General features: G+C 39.9%; 1 protein-coding gene and 1 non-coding gene across 13 annotated transcripts in view; both read left to right on the forward strand.

Annotated features, from left to right (window-relative positions):
• Positions 1-12,946, forward strand: part of PEX5L (peroxisomal biogenesis factor 5 like) — a 319,912-nt gene that overhangs the window by 236,030 nt on the left and 70,936 nt on the right. The window lies entirely within an intron of this gene.
• TRNAC-ACA (transfer RNA cysteine (anticodon ACA)) lies at positions 5,598-5,669 on the forward strand. The gene has a single exon. It is a non-coding gene; the product is annotated as a tRNA-Cys (tRNA).

A 12,946-nucleotide genomic window follows, 5' to 3' on the forward strand; every position in this document is an offset into this window, starting at 1 on the left:
GCAGTCCATGGGGTCACAAAGAGTTGGACACGACTGAGCAACTTCACTTTCACTTTTCACTTTCATGCACTGGAGAAGGAAATGGCAACCCACTCCAGTGTTCTTGCCTGGAGAATCCCAGGGATGGGGGAGCCTAGTCGGCTGCCGTCTATGGGGTCGCAGGACACGACTGAGGCGACTTAGCAGTAGCAGTATGTATCTATTAATCCCAAATTCCTAATTTATCCCTGCCCCTCTTTCCCCTTTAGAAACCATAAGTTAGTTTTCTGTGTCTCTGAGTACATTATCTGTTTGGTAAGTAAGTTCATTTGTATCTTTTTTTTATATTCCACATATAAGTAATATCACATGATATTTGTTTTTCTCTGACTTACTTCACTTAGTATAATAATCTCTAGGTCCTTTCGGGTTACTGCAAATGGCAATATTTCATTCTTTTTTATGGGTAATTAGTATTCCATTTCAGAGAAGGCAATGGCCACCAACTCCAGTACTCTTGCCTGGAAAATCCCAGGGATGGCGGAGCCTGGTGGGCTGCCATCTATGGGGTTGCACAGAGTCGGACACAACTGAAGCGACTTAGCAGCAGCAGCAGTATTCCATTGTGTGTGTGTGTGTGTGTGTGTGTGTGTGTTTGAGAGAGAGAGAGAGAGAGAGAGAGAGAAAATATACCACATCTTTTTCTTCTATTCCTCTGTTGATGAACATTTAGGTTTCTTTCATGTCTTGGCTATTGTAAATAGTGCTACTATGAACACTGAGGTGCATGTATCTTTTCTAATTAGAGTTTTGTCTTTTCTGTATATATACTCAGGAATGAGATTACTAGATCATATGGTAACTCTATTTTTGTAGTTTTTTAAGAAACCACCATACTTTTCTCCTTAATGACTGCACCAATTTAATTCCCACCAAGTGTGTAGGAGGGTTCCCGTTTCTCCACACCCTCTCCAGCATTTGTTATTTATAGACTTTCTGATGATGGTCTTTCTGACCAATGTGAGGTAATATTACAGATTTTTTTTTTTTTTGGTTGCTTTTTTTCACATATCTCTAGTAATTAGTGGTGTTGAGCATTTTTTTTTCATGTGCATGTTGATCATCTGGATGTCTTCTTTGCATAAATGTCTATTTAGGGCATCTGCCCATTTTTTGATTGGATTGTTTGTTTATATATTAAGATGTATAAGCTGTTTGTATATTGTGAAGATTAAGTCCTTGTCAGTTGCATTGTTCACAAATATTTTCTCCTTGTCTGTAGGTTGTCTTTTCATTTTGTGTATGGTTTCCTTTGTAATGCAAAAGCTTATAAGTTGATTAGGTCCCATTTGGTTTTTTGCTTTTTGTTCTGTTACTTTAGAAGATGGATCTAAAAAAACTATTGCTGTGATTTATGTCAATGAGTGTTCTGCCTATGTTTTCTTCTAGGAGTTTTATGGTATCTGGTCTTAAGTTTTGGTCTTAGTCCATTTGGGCCTTATTTTTGTGTGGGGTTAGAAAATGTCCTAATTTCATTCTTTTACATGTGGCTGTCCAGTTTTCCCAGCACTACACACTGTATTCTCTCCACTGTACATTCTTGACGTCTTTCTCACAGATTAACTGACCATAAATGTGTGGGTTTATTTCTGGGCTCTCTATCCTAGTTCCATGTGTCTGTTTTTGTGCTAGTAGCAGACAGTTTTGTTTACTGTAGCTTTGTAGTATAGTCTGAAGTCAAGGAGTGTTATTTCTCCAGCTCTGTTCTTTCTCAAGATTGCTTTGGCTATTTGGGATCTTTCATTTTTCCATACAAATTTTAAATTTATTTGTTCTAATTCTGTAAAAAATGCCATTGGTAATTTGATAAAGATTGCATTGAATCTATGGATTGTGTTGAGTATTTTAACAATACCAATTTTTCCAATCCAAGTACATGGTATATCTTTCCATCTGTGTGTTGTCTTCAATTTCCTTCATCAACATCTTCTAGTTTTCTGAGTACAAGTCTATTGCCTCTTTAGGTACTTTTATTCCTAGGTATTTTAATCTTTCTGATGCAATGGTAAATGGGATTGTTTCCTTAATTCCTCTTTCTGATAGTTCATCGTTAATGTATAGAAATGCAACAGATTTTTGTATGTTAATTTTGTACCTACAACTTTATCGAATTCATTGATAAGATCTCATAGTTTTCTGGTGGTGTCTTTAGGATTGTCTTTGTATAGTATCGAGGAGGGCATGGCAACCTACTCCAGTACTCTTGTCTGGAGAATTCCTTGGACAGAGGAGCCTGGCAGGCTATAGTCCATAGGGTCGCACAGAGTTGGACTCCACTGAAGCGACTAAGTAGCAGCAGCCTGTTATAGTATCATGTCATCTGCAGACAGTGACAGATTGACTTCTTTTGCAGTTTGAATTTCTCTTATTTCATTTTCTTCTCTGGTTGCTATGACTAGGCCTTCCAAAACTATGTTGAATAATTCCTGATCTTGCATGTGGGCATGTGTGCTCAGTTGCTAAGTTGTGTCTGACTCGTTGTGACCCCGTGGACTGTAGAGCACCAGGCTTCACAGTCCATGGGATTTCCAGGCAAGAATACTGTAGTGGGTTGCCATTCTCTTCTCTGGGGCATTTTCCCAACCAAGGGTTCAAACCCACATCTCCTGTGTTGCAGGCAGATTCTTTACATCTGAACCACCTGGGAAACCCTATTCCTGATCTTAGAAGAAATGATTTCAGCTTTTCACTGTAGAACATGTTGTTAGCTGTGGATTTGCCATATATGGTCTTTATTTTCTTGAGGCATGTTCCCTCTATGCCTACCTTCTGGAGAGTTTATCATGAATGGATGTTGAACTTCATCAAAAACTTTTTCTGCATCTATTGAGATGATCATATGGTTTTTATTCTTCAGTTTGTTAATGTGTATCATATTTATCAATTTGTAGATATTGAAAAATTCTTGCATCCTTGGGATAAATCCCACTTGATAATGGTGAATGATACTTTTAATGTATTCTTCAGAGTCAGTTTGCTAGTCTTTTGTTGAGGATTTTTGCATCTATATTCATCAGTGACATTAGCCTGTAATTTTCTTTTTTTGTGATATCTTTGGTTGTGATAGCTTTGTCAGGGTGATGGTGGCCCCATAGAATGAGTTTAGAAGTGTTCCTTTTTCTGCAATTTTTGGGAATAGTTCCAGAAATTTCAGTGTTAAGTCTTCTCTAAATGTTTGGTAAAATTCACCTGTGAAACCATCTGGTCCTGGATTTTTTTTGTTGGGAGTTTCTTAATTACTGATTCAATTTCAGTATTTGGAGTTGGTCTGGTCATATTTTCTATTTTTTCCTGGTTCAGTCTTGAGAGATTGTGCTTTTCTGAAAATTTGTTTCTTCTGGGTTATCCATTTTATTGGCTTAGCTGCCCTAAGTAATCTATTATGATGCTTATTATTGGGCTGATGAAAAAGTTCATTGAGATTTTTCCATCTGATGTTACAGAAAACTTGAACTAACTTTTTGGCCAACTGAATATTTCTGTGACATCAGTTGTAACTTCTCCTTTTTCATTTCTGATTTTATTGATTTGGCCTCTCTTTTTTTCTTGATGAATTTCACTAAAGGATGGTCAAGTTTACTTTTCTTTTTGAAGAACTAGCTATTATGTTCACCCACAACTATCACAACATTGTTAATCAGCTGTACTCCAATTATGAAATAAAAAGTTGTTTTTTCAAGGCACAAGGGAAAAAAAAGAACTAACTTTTAGTTTCATTGACTTTTTTCTGTTGTTAGTCTCTATTTCATCTATTTCTGCTCTGATCTTTGTGATTTCTTTCCTTCTCCTAACTTTGTATTTTAATTGTTCTTCTTTTCTCTAGTTCCTTTAGGTGTGGTGGTTGTTCAGTCACTAAGTCATGTTAAACTCTTTTGCAACCTCACTATCAGACAGTAACCCACCAAGGTCCTCTGTCCATGGGATTTTCCAGGCAAGCATACTGGAGTGGGTTGCCAGTTCCTTCTCCAATTCCTTTAGGTATAATAGTAGATTATTTGAGATTTTTATTATTTCCTGAAGTAAGCTTGTATTGCTATAGACTTCCATCTTGGAACTGCTTTTACTGTGTCACATACATTTTTGTTTTCATTTGTCCATGGAATCTCTATTCAGCCCCTGGAATTCTCTAGGCCAGAATATTGGAGCGGGTAGCCTTTCCCTTCTCCAGGGATTCCCAACCTAGGGATTGAACCCAAGTCTCCTGCATTGCAGGTGGATTCTTTACCAGCTGAGCCACAAGAGAAGCCCAATAATACTGGAGTGGGTAGCCTATCCTTTCACCAGAAGATCTTCCCAATGCAGGAATTGAACCTGGGGTCTCCTGCATTGCAGGCAGATTCTTCCCATTGGAGCTATAAGGGAAGCCCTCCTTTATATAATAGTAGATTATTTTTCTTATTTCCTGAGGTAAGCTTATATTGCTATAAACTTCCATCTTGGAACTGCTTTTACTGTGTCACATAGGTTTTTGTTTTCATTAGTCTCTAGTATTTTTTATTTTCTCCTTTATTTCTTCAGGGATACATTGGTTGCTTAGTAATTCATTGTTTAGCTTCCATGTATTTGTGTTTTTTGCCATTTTTTTCTAGTCTAATAGTGTTGTGATTGGAAAAGAGCCTTGATATGATTTCAGTTTTCTGAAATTTACTATGGCTTGTTTTGTGGCTTGGCATATGATCTATCCTGGAGAATGTTCCATGTGCACTTGAAAAGAATGTGTATTCTGCTGTTTTTGAATGGAATGCTCTATAAATATCAGTTAAGTGTATTTGATCTAATGTATCATTAAGACCTGTGTTTCCCTATTGATTTTCTCGCTGAATGATTTGTCCATTGATGTAAAGGGGGTGTTAAAGTCTCCTACTATTATTGTGTTACTGTCAATTTCTCCTTCCATATCTGTTACTATTTGCCATATATATGGAAGTGCGCCTGTGTTGGATGCATATATGTTTACAGTTGTTGTATCTTGGATTGATCCCTTGATTATTATGTAATGTCCTTCTTTGACTCTTATAGCCGTCTTTATTTTAAAGTCTATTTGTCTGATATAAATGTTGCTACTGTGGCTTTCTTTTGATTTCCATTTGCATGGAATACCTTTTCCACGCTCTCACTTTCAGTCTGTCTCCAGATCTCAAGTGAGTCTCTTGTGAGCAATATATGTATATATATACACACATATATATTTTTTATTTATATATATATAACTTGTTTGTGTATTCAGCCATTCTGTCTTTTGGTTGGAGCATTAGTCAGTTTACTTTTAAGATAATTATTGATATTTATGTTCTTATTGCCATTTTAAAAATTATTTTGGATTATTTTACAGATTTTTCCTCTTTTGTTTTCTTTGATGCCTATCCTTAGTGTTACATTTGGATTCCTTTTCCTCTTTTGTGTGTATGTCTATTATGGTTTTTTGTTTTCAGTTACCATGAGGTGTTTGAGCAGTCGTATACACACACACACACACACACACACACACACGACCGTATTGTTGCTGATCTCTTAATTTCAAATGCATTTTTAAAACCTGCATTTGTATTCCCAGGGCTTCCCTGTTGGCTCAGAGGTTAAAGCGTCTGCCTACAATGCAGGAGACCCAGGTTCGATCCCTGGGTTGGGAAGATCCCCTGGAGAAGGAAATGGCAACCCACTCCAGTACTCTTGCCTGGAGAATCCCATGGACAGATGAGCCTGGTAGACTACAATCCATGGGGTCGCAAAGAGTTGGACATGACTGAGCAAGTTCACTTTCGGAGAAGGCAATGGCACCCCACTCCAGTACTCTTGCCTGGAAAATCCCATGGATGGAGGAGCCTGGTAGGCTGCAGTCCATGGGGTCGGTAGGAGTCGGACACGACTGAGTGACTTCACTTTCACTTTTCACTTTCATGCATTGGAAAAGGAAATGGCAACCCACTCCAGTGTTCTTGCCTGGAGAATCCCAGGGATGGGGGAGCCTGGTGGGCTGCCATCTTTGGGGTCGCACAGAGTCAGACACGACTGAAGCGACTTAGCAGTAGCAGCGTTTGTATTCTCCTCCCCTCATGGTTACTGTTTCTAATACTGATTTTGCATCTAATTGTTTTGTGTATCCCTTAACTGCTTATTCTGGATATAGATGATTTTAATACTTTTGTCTTTTAACCTCCCTGCTAGCTTTATGTGTGGGTGATTTTCTTTCTTTTATTGTGTGCTTGCCTTTTACCAGTGAAATTTTTCATTTCATAGTTTCCTTGTTTCTAGTTGAGACTTTTTCTTTTTCATGTAGAGAAGTTCTTTTAACGTTTGTTGTAAAACTGGTTTGGTGGTGCTGAATTCATTTAGCTTTTGCTTGTCTATAAAGCTTTTGATTTTTCTGTAAAATCTGAATGAGAGCCTTGCTGGGTAGACTATTCTTGGTTGTAGGTATTGCCCTTTCATCTCTTTAAATATATCATGCCACTCCTTTCTGGCCTGCAGAGTTTCTGCTGAAAAATCAGCTGGTAGCCTGATGGGACTTTCCTTGTGTGTTATTTGTAGCTTTTCTCTTGCTGCATTTAATATTCTTCCCTTATCTTTAATTATTGTAATTTTGATTACAGTGTGTCTTGGTGTGTTCTCTCTGGGTTTATCCTCAGTGGGACTCTGAGTTTCCTGGACTGAGAAGGCTGTTTCCTTTCCCAAGTTAGGGAAGTTTTCAGCCATTATGTCCTAGGTCCTGGTGCACATGAGATTTTGTGTGAGCCCTTCAAGAGTGACGTCTCTTTTTCCTCCAGTCCTGTGGGGCTCCTGCAGTTAAGCCCCACTGGCTTCATAGCCTCATGCTTTGGGGGCTTGTCTTCCTGGTGCTGGACTCCCAGGCTGGAGGCCTGACATGGGGCTCAAACTCTCATCCCTGAGGGAAAACCGCTGCAAAATAATTTTTCTGCAGTTTGTGGTTCACCCACCTGGGGCATATGGGATTTGACTATATCGAGAGTATACCCCTCCTACCTATCTTGTTGTAGTCCTTCTTTATGTCTTTAGTTGTAAATCTTTCCTAGTAGGTTCTATTTCATCAATAGTTGTCCTGCAGATAATTGCGATTTTTATATGCTTGGGGGAGGAGGTGAGCTCAGGGTCTTTCTATTCTGCTATCTGGACCACTTTCCTGAAATCCAAGTTTTGATGTGAAATTTCACATCTAGGATGAGGGGGGAGTAAATATGACTCTTGGCTAGGCCTGGCCTATAGGCGACCCATTTGCAACCTCTGGTTTAATCTAAAGTTTCTCAAGCTCATTTTACCACAGAACTCTTTGATCCTAAAACACTTTTTGAGACAATGCTACCACACATTAGCCTGCACAACCCTTCAGGGAAGCACAGTCCTAAGGTCCCTTGTCTACACCAAGTCCTCCTTCCTGCTCCAGTCCTCTGACCTAAAGTATCCAGTTACTCTGGCTGTGTGATACATTTCTCCCGCACTGTGACTTTTGTTATTCAGTCGCTCAGTCATGTCTGAATCTTTGCAACCCATGGACTGCAACATGCCAGGCTGCCCTGTCCTTCACCATTTCTTGGAGCTTGCTCAAACTCATGTCCATTGAGTCTGTGATGCCCTCCAACCATCCCTTCCTCTGTCATCCCCTTCTGCTCCCGCCTTCAGTCTTTTCCAGTATCAGGGTCATTTCTAATGAGTCAGCTCTTCGCATAGGAGCAAAAGTATTGGAGCTTCAGCTTCAGCATCAGTCCTTCCAAAGAATATTCATTGTCCTTCCAGTGAAAATCAAATTATCAGTATCCATTATATTATAGAAAAAGCAAGAGAATTCCAGAAAAGCATGTACAAATACACCTTCCAATAAAAATACAATGATTCCCTTTAGGATTGACTGGTTTGATCTCCTTGCAGTCCAAGGGACTCTCAAGAGTCTTCTCCAACACCACAGTCCAAAAGCATCAACACTTCGGTGCTCAGCCTTCTTTATGGTCCAACTCTTACATCCATACGTGACTACTGGAAAAACCATAGCTTTGACTAGACTGACCTTTGTCAGCAAAGTAATGTCTCTGCTTTTTAATGTGCTATCTAGGTTTGTCACAGCGTTTCTTCCAAGGAGCAATTATCTTTTAATTTCATGGCTGCAGTCACATGAAAGTGATTTTGGAGCTCAAGAAAATAATGTCTTTCACTGTTTCCATTGTTTCCCCATCTATTTGCCATGAAGTGATGGGACCAGATGCCATGATTTTCATTTTTTTGAATGTTGAGTTTTAAGCCAGCTTTTTCACTCTCCTCTTTCACCTTCATCAAGAAGCTCTTTAGTTCCTATTCACTTTCTGCTACAAGGGTGGTGTCATCTGCCTATCTGAGGTTATTAATAATTATCCTGGCAATCTTGATTCCAGCTTGTGCTTCATCCAGCCTGGCATTTCTCATTATGTATTCTGCATACAAGTTAAATAAACAGTGACAATATACACCCTTGATGTACTCCTTTCCCAATTTTGAACCAGTGCACTGTTCCATGTCCAGTTCTAACTATTGCTTCTTGACCTGCAAACCAGTTTCTCAGGTGGCAGGTAAGGTGATCTGGTATTACCATCTCTTTAAGAATTTTCCACAGTTTGTTGTGATCCACAAGTTAAGGCTTTTGCATAGTAAATGAAGCAAAAGTAGATGTTTTTCTGGAATTATCTTGCTTTTTCTGTGATCCAACAGATACTTGCAATTTGATCTCTGGTTCCTCTGCCTTTTCTAAATCCAGCTTGAATATCTGGAAGTTCTTGGCTCACGAACTGTTGAAGCCTGGCTTGGAGAATTTTGAGCATTACTTTGCTACTGTGTGAGATGAGTGCAGTTGTGGGGTAATTTGAGCATTCTTTAGCATTGCCTTTCTTTGGGATTGGGATGCAAACTGACCTCTTCCGGTCCTGTGGCCACTGCTGAGTTTTTCAAATTTGCTGGCATATTGAGTGGAGCTCTTTCACAGCATCATCTTTTAGGGTTTGAAGTAGCTCAGCTGGATTTCCATCACCTCTACTAGCTTTGTTCGTAGTGATGCTTCCTAAGGCCCACTTGACTTCACACTCCAAGATGTCTGGCTCTAGGTGAGTGATCATACCATCGTGATTGTCTGGGTCATTAAGATCTTTTTTCTATAGTTCTTCTGTGTTCTTGCCACCTCTTCTTAATATCTTCTGCTTCTGTTAGTCCATACCGTTTCTGCCCTTTATTGTGCCCATCTTTGCATGAAATGTTCCCTTGGTATCTAGTTCTCTTGAAGAGATCTAGTCTTTCCCATGCTATTGTTTTCTTCTATTTCTTTGCATTGTTCACTTAAGAAGTCTTTCTTATCTGTCTTTGCTATTCCTTATAACTCTGCATTCTATTGAGTATATTTTTCCTTTTCTCCTTTGCCTTTCATTTCTCTTTTTTTCCCAGCTATGTAAGGCCTCCTCAGACAACCATTTTGCCTTCTTGCGTTTCTTTTTGTTGGAGATGTTTTGGATCACCTCCTACTGTGCAATGTTACAAACTTCTGACAATAGTTCTTCAGGCACTCTATCAGATCTAATCCCTTGACTCTATTTATCACTTCCACTGTATAATCATAAGGGATTTGATTTAGGTCATACCTAATGGCCTACTGGTTTTCCCTACTTTCTTCAATTTAAGTCTAAATTTGGCAATAAGGAGTTCATAATCTGAGCCACAGTCAGCTCCTGTTCTTTTTGCTGACTGTATAGAGCTTCTCCATCTTCGGCTGCAAAGAATATAATCAATCTGATTTTGGTATTGACGATCTGATGATGTCCATGTGTAGAGTCGTTTCGTGTTGTTGGAAGAGGATGTTTTCTTTGACCAGTGCATTCTCATGGCAAAACTCTGTTAGCCTTCGCCCTGCTTCATTTTGTACTCCAAGGCCAAATTTGCCTGTTACTTCAGGTGTTTCTTGACTTCCTACTTTTGCATTCCAGTTCCCTATAATGAAAAGGACATCTTTTTTTGGGTGTTAGTTCTAGAAGGTCTTGTAGGTCTTCATAAAACTGTTCAACTTCAGCTTCTTTGGCATTAGTGATTGGGGCATAGACTTGAATTACTGTGATATTGTATGGTTTGCCTTGGAAACAAACACAGATCATTCTGTCATATTTGAGACTGCACCCAAGTCAGTCAGTCAGTTCAGTTCAGTTGCTCAGTTGTGTCTGACTCTTTGCAGCCCCATGGACTGCAGCACGCCAGGCCTCCCTGTCCATTGCCGACTTCCAGAGTTTACTCAAACTCATGTCCATTGAGTCAGTGATGCCATCCAATCATCTCGTCCTCTGTCATGTCCTTCTCTTCCCACCTTCAGTCTTTCCCAGCATCAGGGTCTTTTCCAATGAGTCAGTTATTCGCATCATGTGGCCATAGTGTTGGAGTTTCAGCTTCAGCATCAGTCCTTCCAATGAATATTCAGGACTAATTTCCTTCAGGATGGACTGGTTGGATCTCCTTGCAGTCCAAGGGACTCTCAAGAGTCTTTTCCAACACCACAGTTCAAAAGCATCAATTCTTCAGCACTCAGATTTCTTTATAGTCCAACTCACATCCATACAGGACTACTGGAAAAAACCATAGCTTTCACTAGATGGACCTTTGTTGGCAAAATAATGGCTCTGCTTTTTAATATGCTGTCTAGGTTGGTCATAACTTTTCTTCCAAGGAGCAAGTGTCTTTTAATTTCATGGCTGCAGTCACCATCTACACCCAAGTACTACATTTCATACTCTTTTGTTGACTATGAGGGCTACTCCATTTCTTCTAGGGAATTCTTGCCCACAGTAATAGATGGAAAACCACTTCAGCATTCTTGCCTTGAGAACCCCATGAACAGTATGAAAAGGCAAAGAGATAGGACACTGAAAGGTAAACTCCCCAGGTCAGTAGGTGCCCAACATACTAATAGAGAAGAGCAGAGAAACAGCTCCAGAAGTAATGCAGAGGCTGAGAAAAAGTGAAAACAACACCCAGTTGTGGATGTGTCTGGTGGTGAGAGTAAAGTCCGATGCTGTAAAGAATACCGAATAGGAACCTGGATTGTTAGGTCCATGAATCAAGGTAATTTGGAAGTGGTCAAACAGGAGATGGTAAGAGTGAAAATTGACATTTTAGGAATCACTGAACTAAAATGGACTGGAATGGGTGAATTTAATATAATTCAGATGTGACTTAAAACAACAATATTAATATTACTCAAAAATCCGTATTTGGAAGGACTCAGAGAGGATGGCTCATCTTTGTTCCACTACATGTTTTGAAGGCTGGTGGCAATGACAAGGGGTTGGAATCATCTGAAAGCATTCCCACTCACATGTTAGAAGGCTTATACTATTAGCCACCCAAGATCTTAGTGTGGTAGATGGCTAAGATACCTATAGGTGGCCTTTTAGGCCTGGGCTTCCAACGTGGCAGCTAGATTCCAAGGGTGAGAGGCTGCAAAGAGAGGGAGACAGGCAGAAGCTGTATGGCCTATTAGGGTCTAGCCTTGAAAGTCACACCAGTTCACTTCCATTGCATTCTGTTTGTCAAGGCAAGTGTTCAAAGACAGAGCAACAGACTCCACCACTTAATGGAGTGTGGGAGGAACCAGATATACCACTGGAGCCATTTTTAGAAGATGCAGTCTGCCCTAAAAAGAAAGAATAAAGTACTTCGAATTCTGGATCTTTTATTTACCAATAATAATGTGATTTTGAGCAAGTAATTTGTTTCTTTTTATAGCATTTGTTCACCTTCTCTTGAATTAGTTACCACTATTTTTATTTTATCATTGGACAGTGAGCTTGAGAATAACATCCACATCTAGGTATTTTGTTTAGTATCACTATGATGCAAGCACAAACATATAGTTTGGGTTTAGTGAATATTTCTCACACCTTACTTTATAAAGCTAGGAGGGAATTTCCCAGTAACTTTCCCCACTTGTAGACATGGCTAAAGGAGAAGAAATCCCTTTGGAACTGAGTCTCATTGCTTGCAATTCACTGTTGTTCTGTGCCTGCCTCAGCCTATCAAATTACCAGTGTTGTCATTGGACTGGCCCTTGTAGTTCTTACTGTGGTTACAAGATGTTCTCAACAATAACCGTCAGGAAACTTTTCAAGAAAAATAAAGGTTTATTACTTACAGGTTCTAGAAATTACATGTCTCTCCTGGGGTACACAGCTGAGTCACCAGTAGAAAGTACACAAGCATGGGCCTGGGGTTCTCCTTTTATTGGGGCTGAGAGTAGGGGCCTAAGGTTTTGAGGGCTCCCTCTTTATTGGCGAATTTAAAATGTAAGAGTGGGATTTAAAGCTCAGGAAGAGAGGAAAAACAATCCTCCCAAATGGTCAGTTGTCAAAATCAACCAAGAACTCTAAAACAAAGGATTCTGGGAGGTATGAGAGGAGGGGTGGACATGGACAGCTTGGCTCTTTATCTAGCCTTGTAGCCAGCAATGTGTTTATTTGAGATAGCCAACGTTAAAGAGGGTGCCATCCTTGAAGTGGGTGCCTCTTTGAAGTGATACCTTGGCAGTCAAAGCTTAAGGCAGGCACTTGTTTTACAGGAAGAAAAGCTAACAGTCAGGGCTTGCACTGTACTATCCACCTGCCCCTTCCTGCATCACATGACTTGTCACATGGAACATGAAACAAGACTCAAACCCCATGCCCCTCTGCATCTCCCAAAGCCTGCGGTAGAGCAGCCCTGTGGTTGCCTGCTGTTAGTGGCCCAAAGAGCAGCCAGGAGCCTCTGAAAAACTGGGCTCACAAAACCTTACTCCCAAAGCAGCAACAAACCCTGGGCTTACTCTCCAAATCTCATTTCAGGGCACCTTAAGAGCAGTTCTTTGTTATGAATGCAAATACCACTGGAGCTACAAACACAGATATAATCATGTGAAATTCTG

The sequence above is a fragment of the Bos indicus genome, chromosome 1 (genome assembly GCF_029378745.1).
Source record: "Bos indicus isolate NIAB-ARS_2022 breed Sahiwal x Tharparkar chromosome 1, NIAB-ARS_B.indTharparkar_mat_pri_1.0, whole genome shotgun sequence".
NCBI lineage: Eukaryota > Metazoa > Chordata > Mammalia > Artiodactyla > Bovidae > Bos > Bos indicus.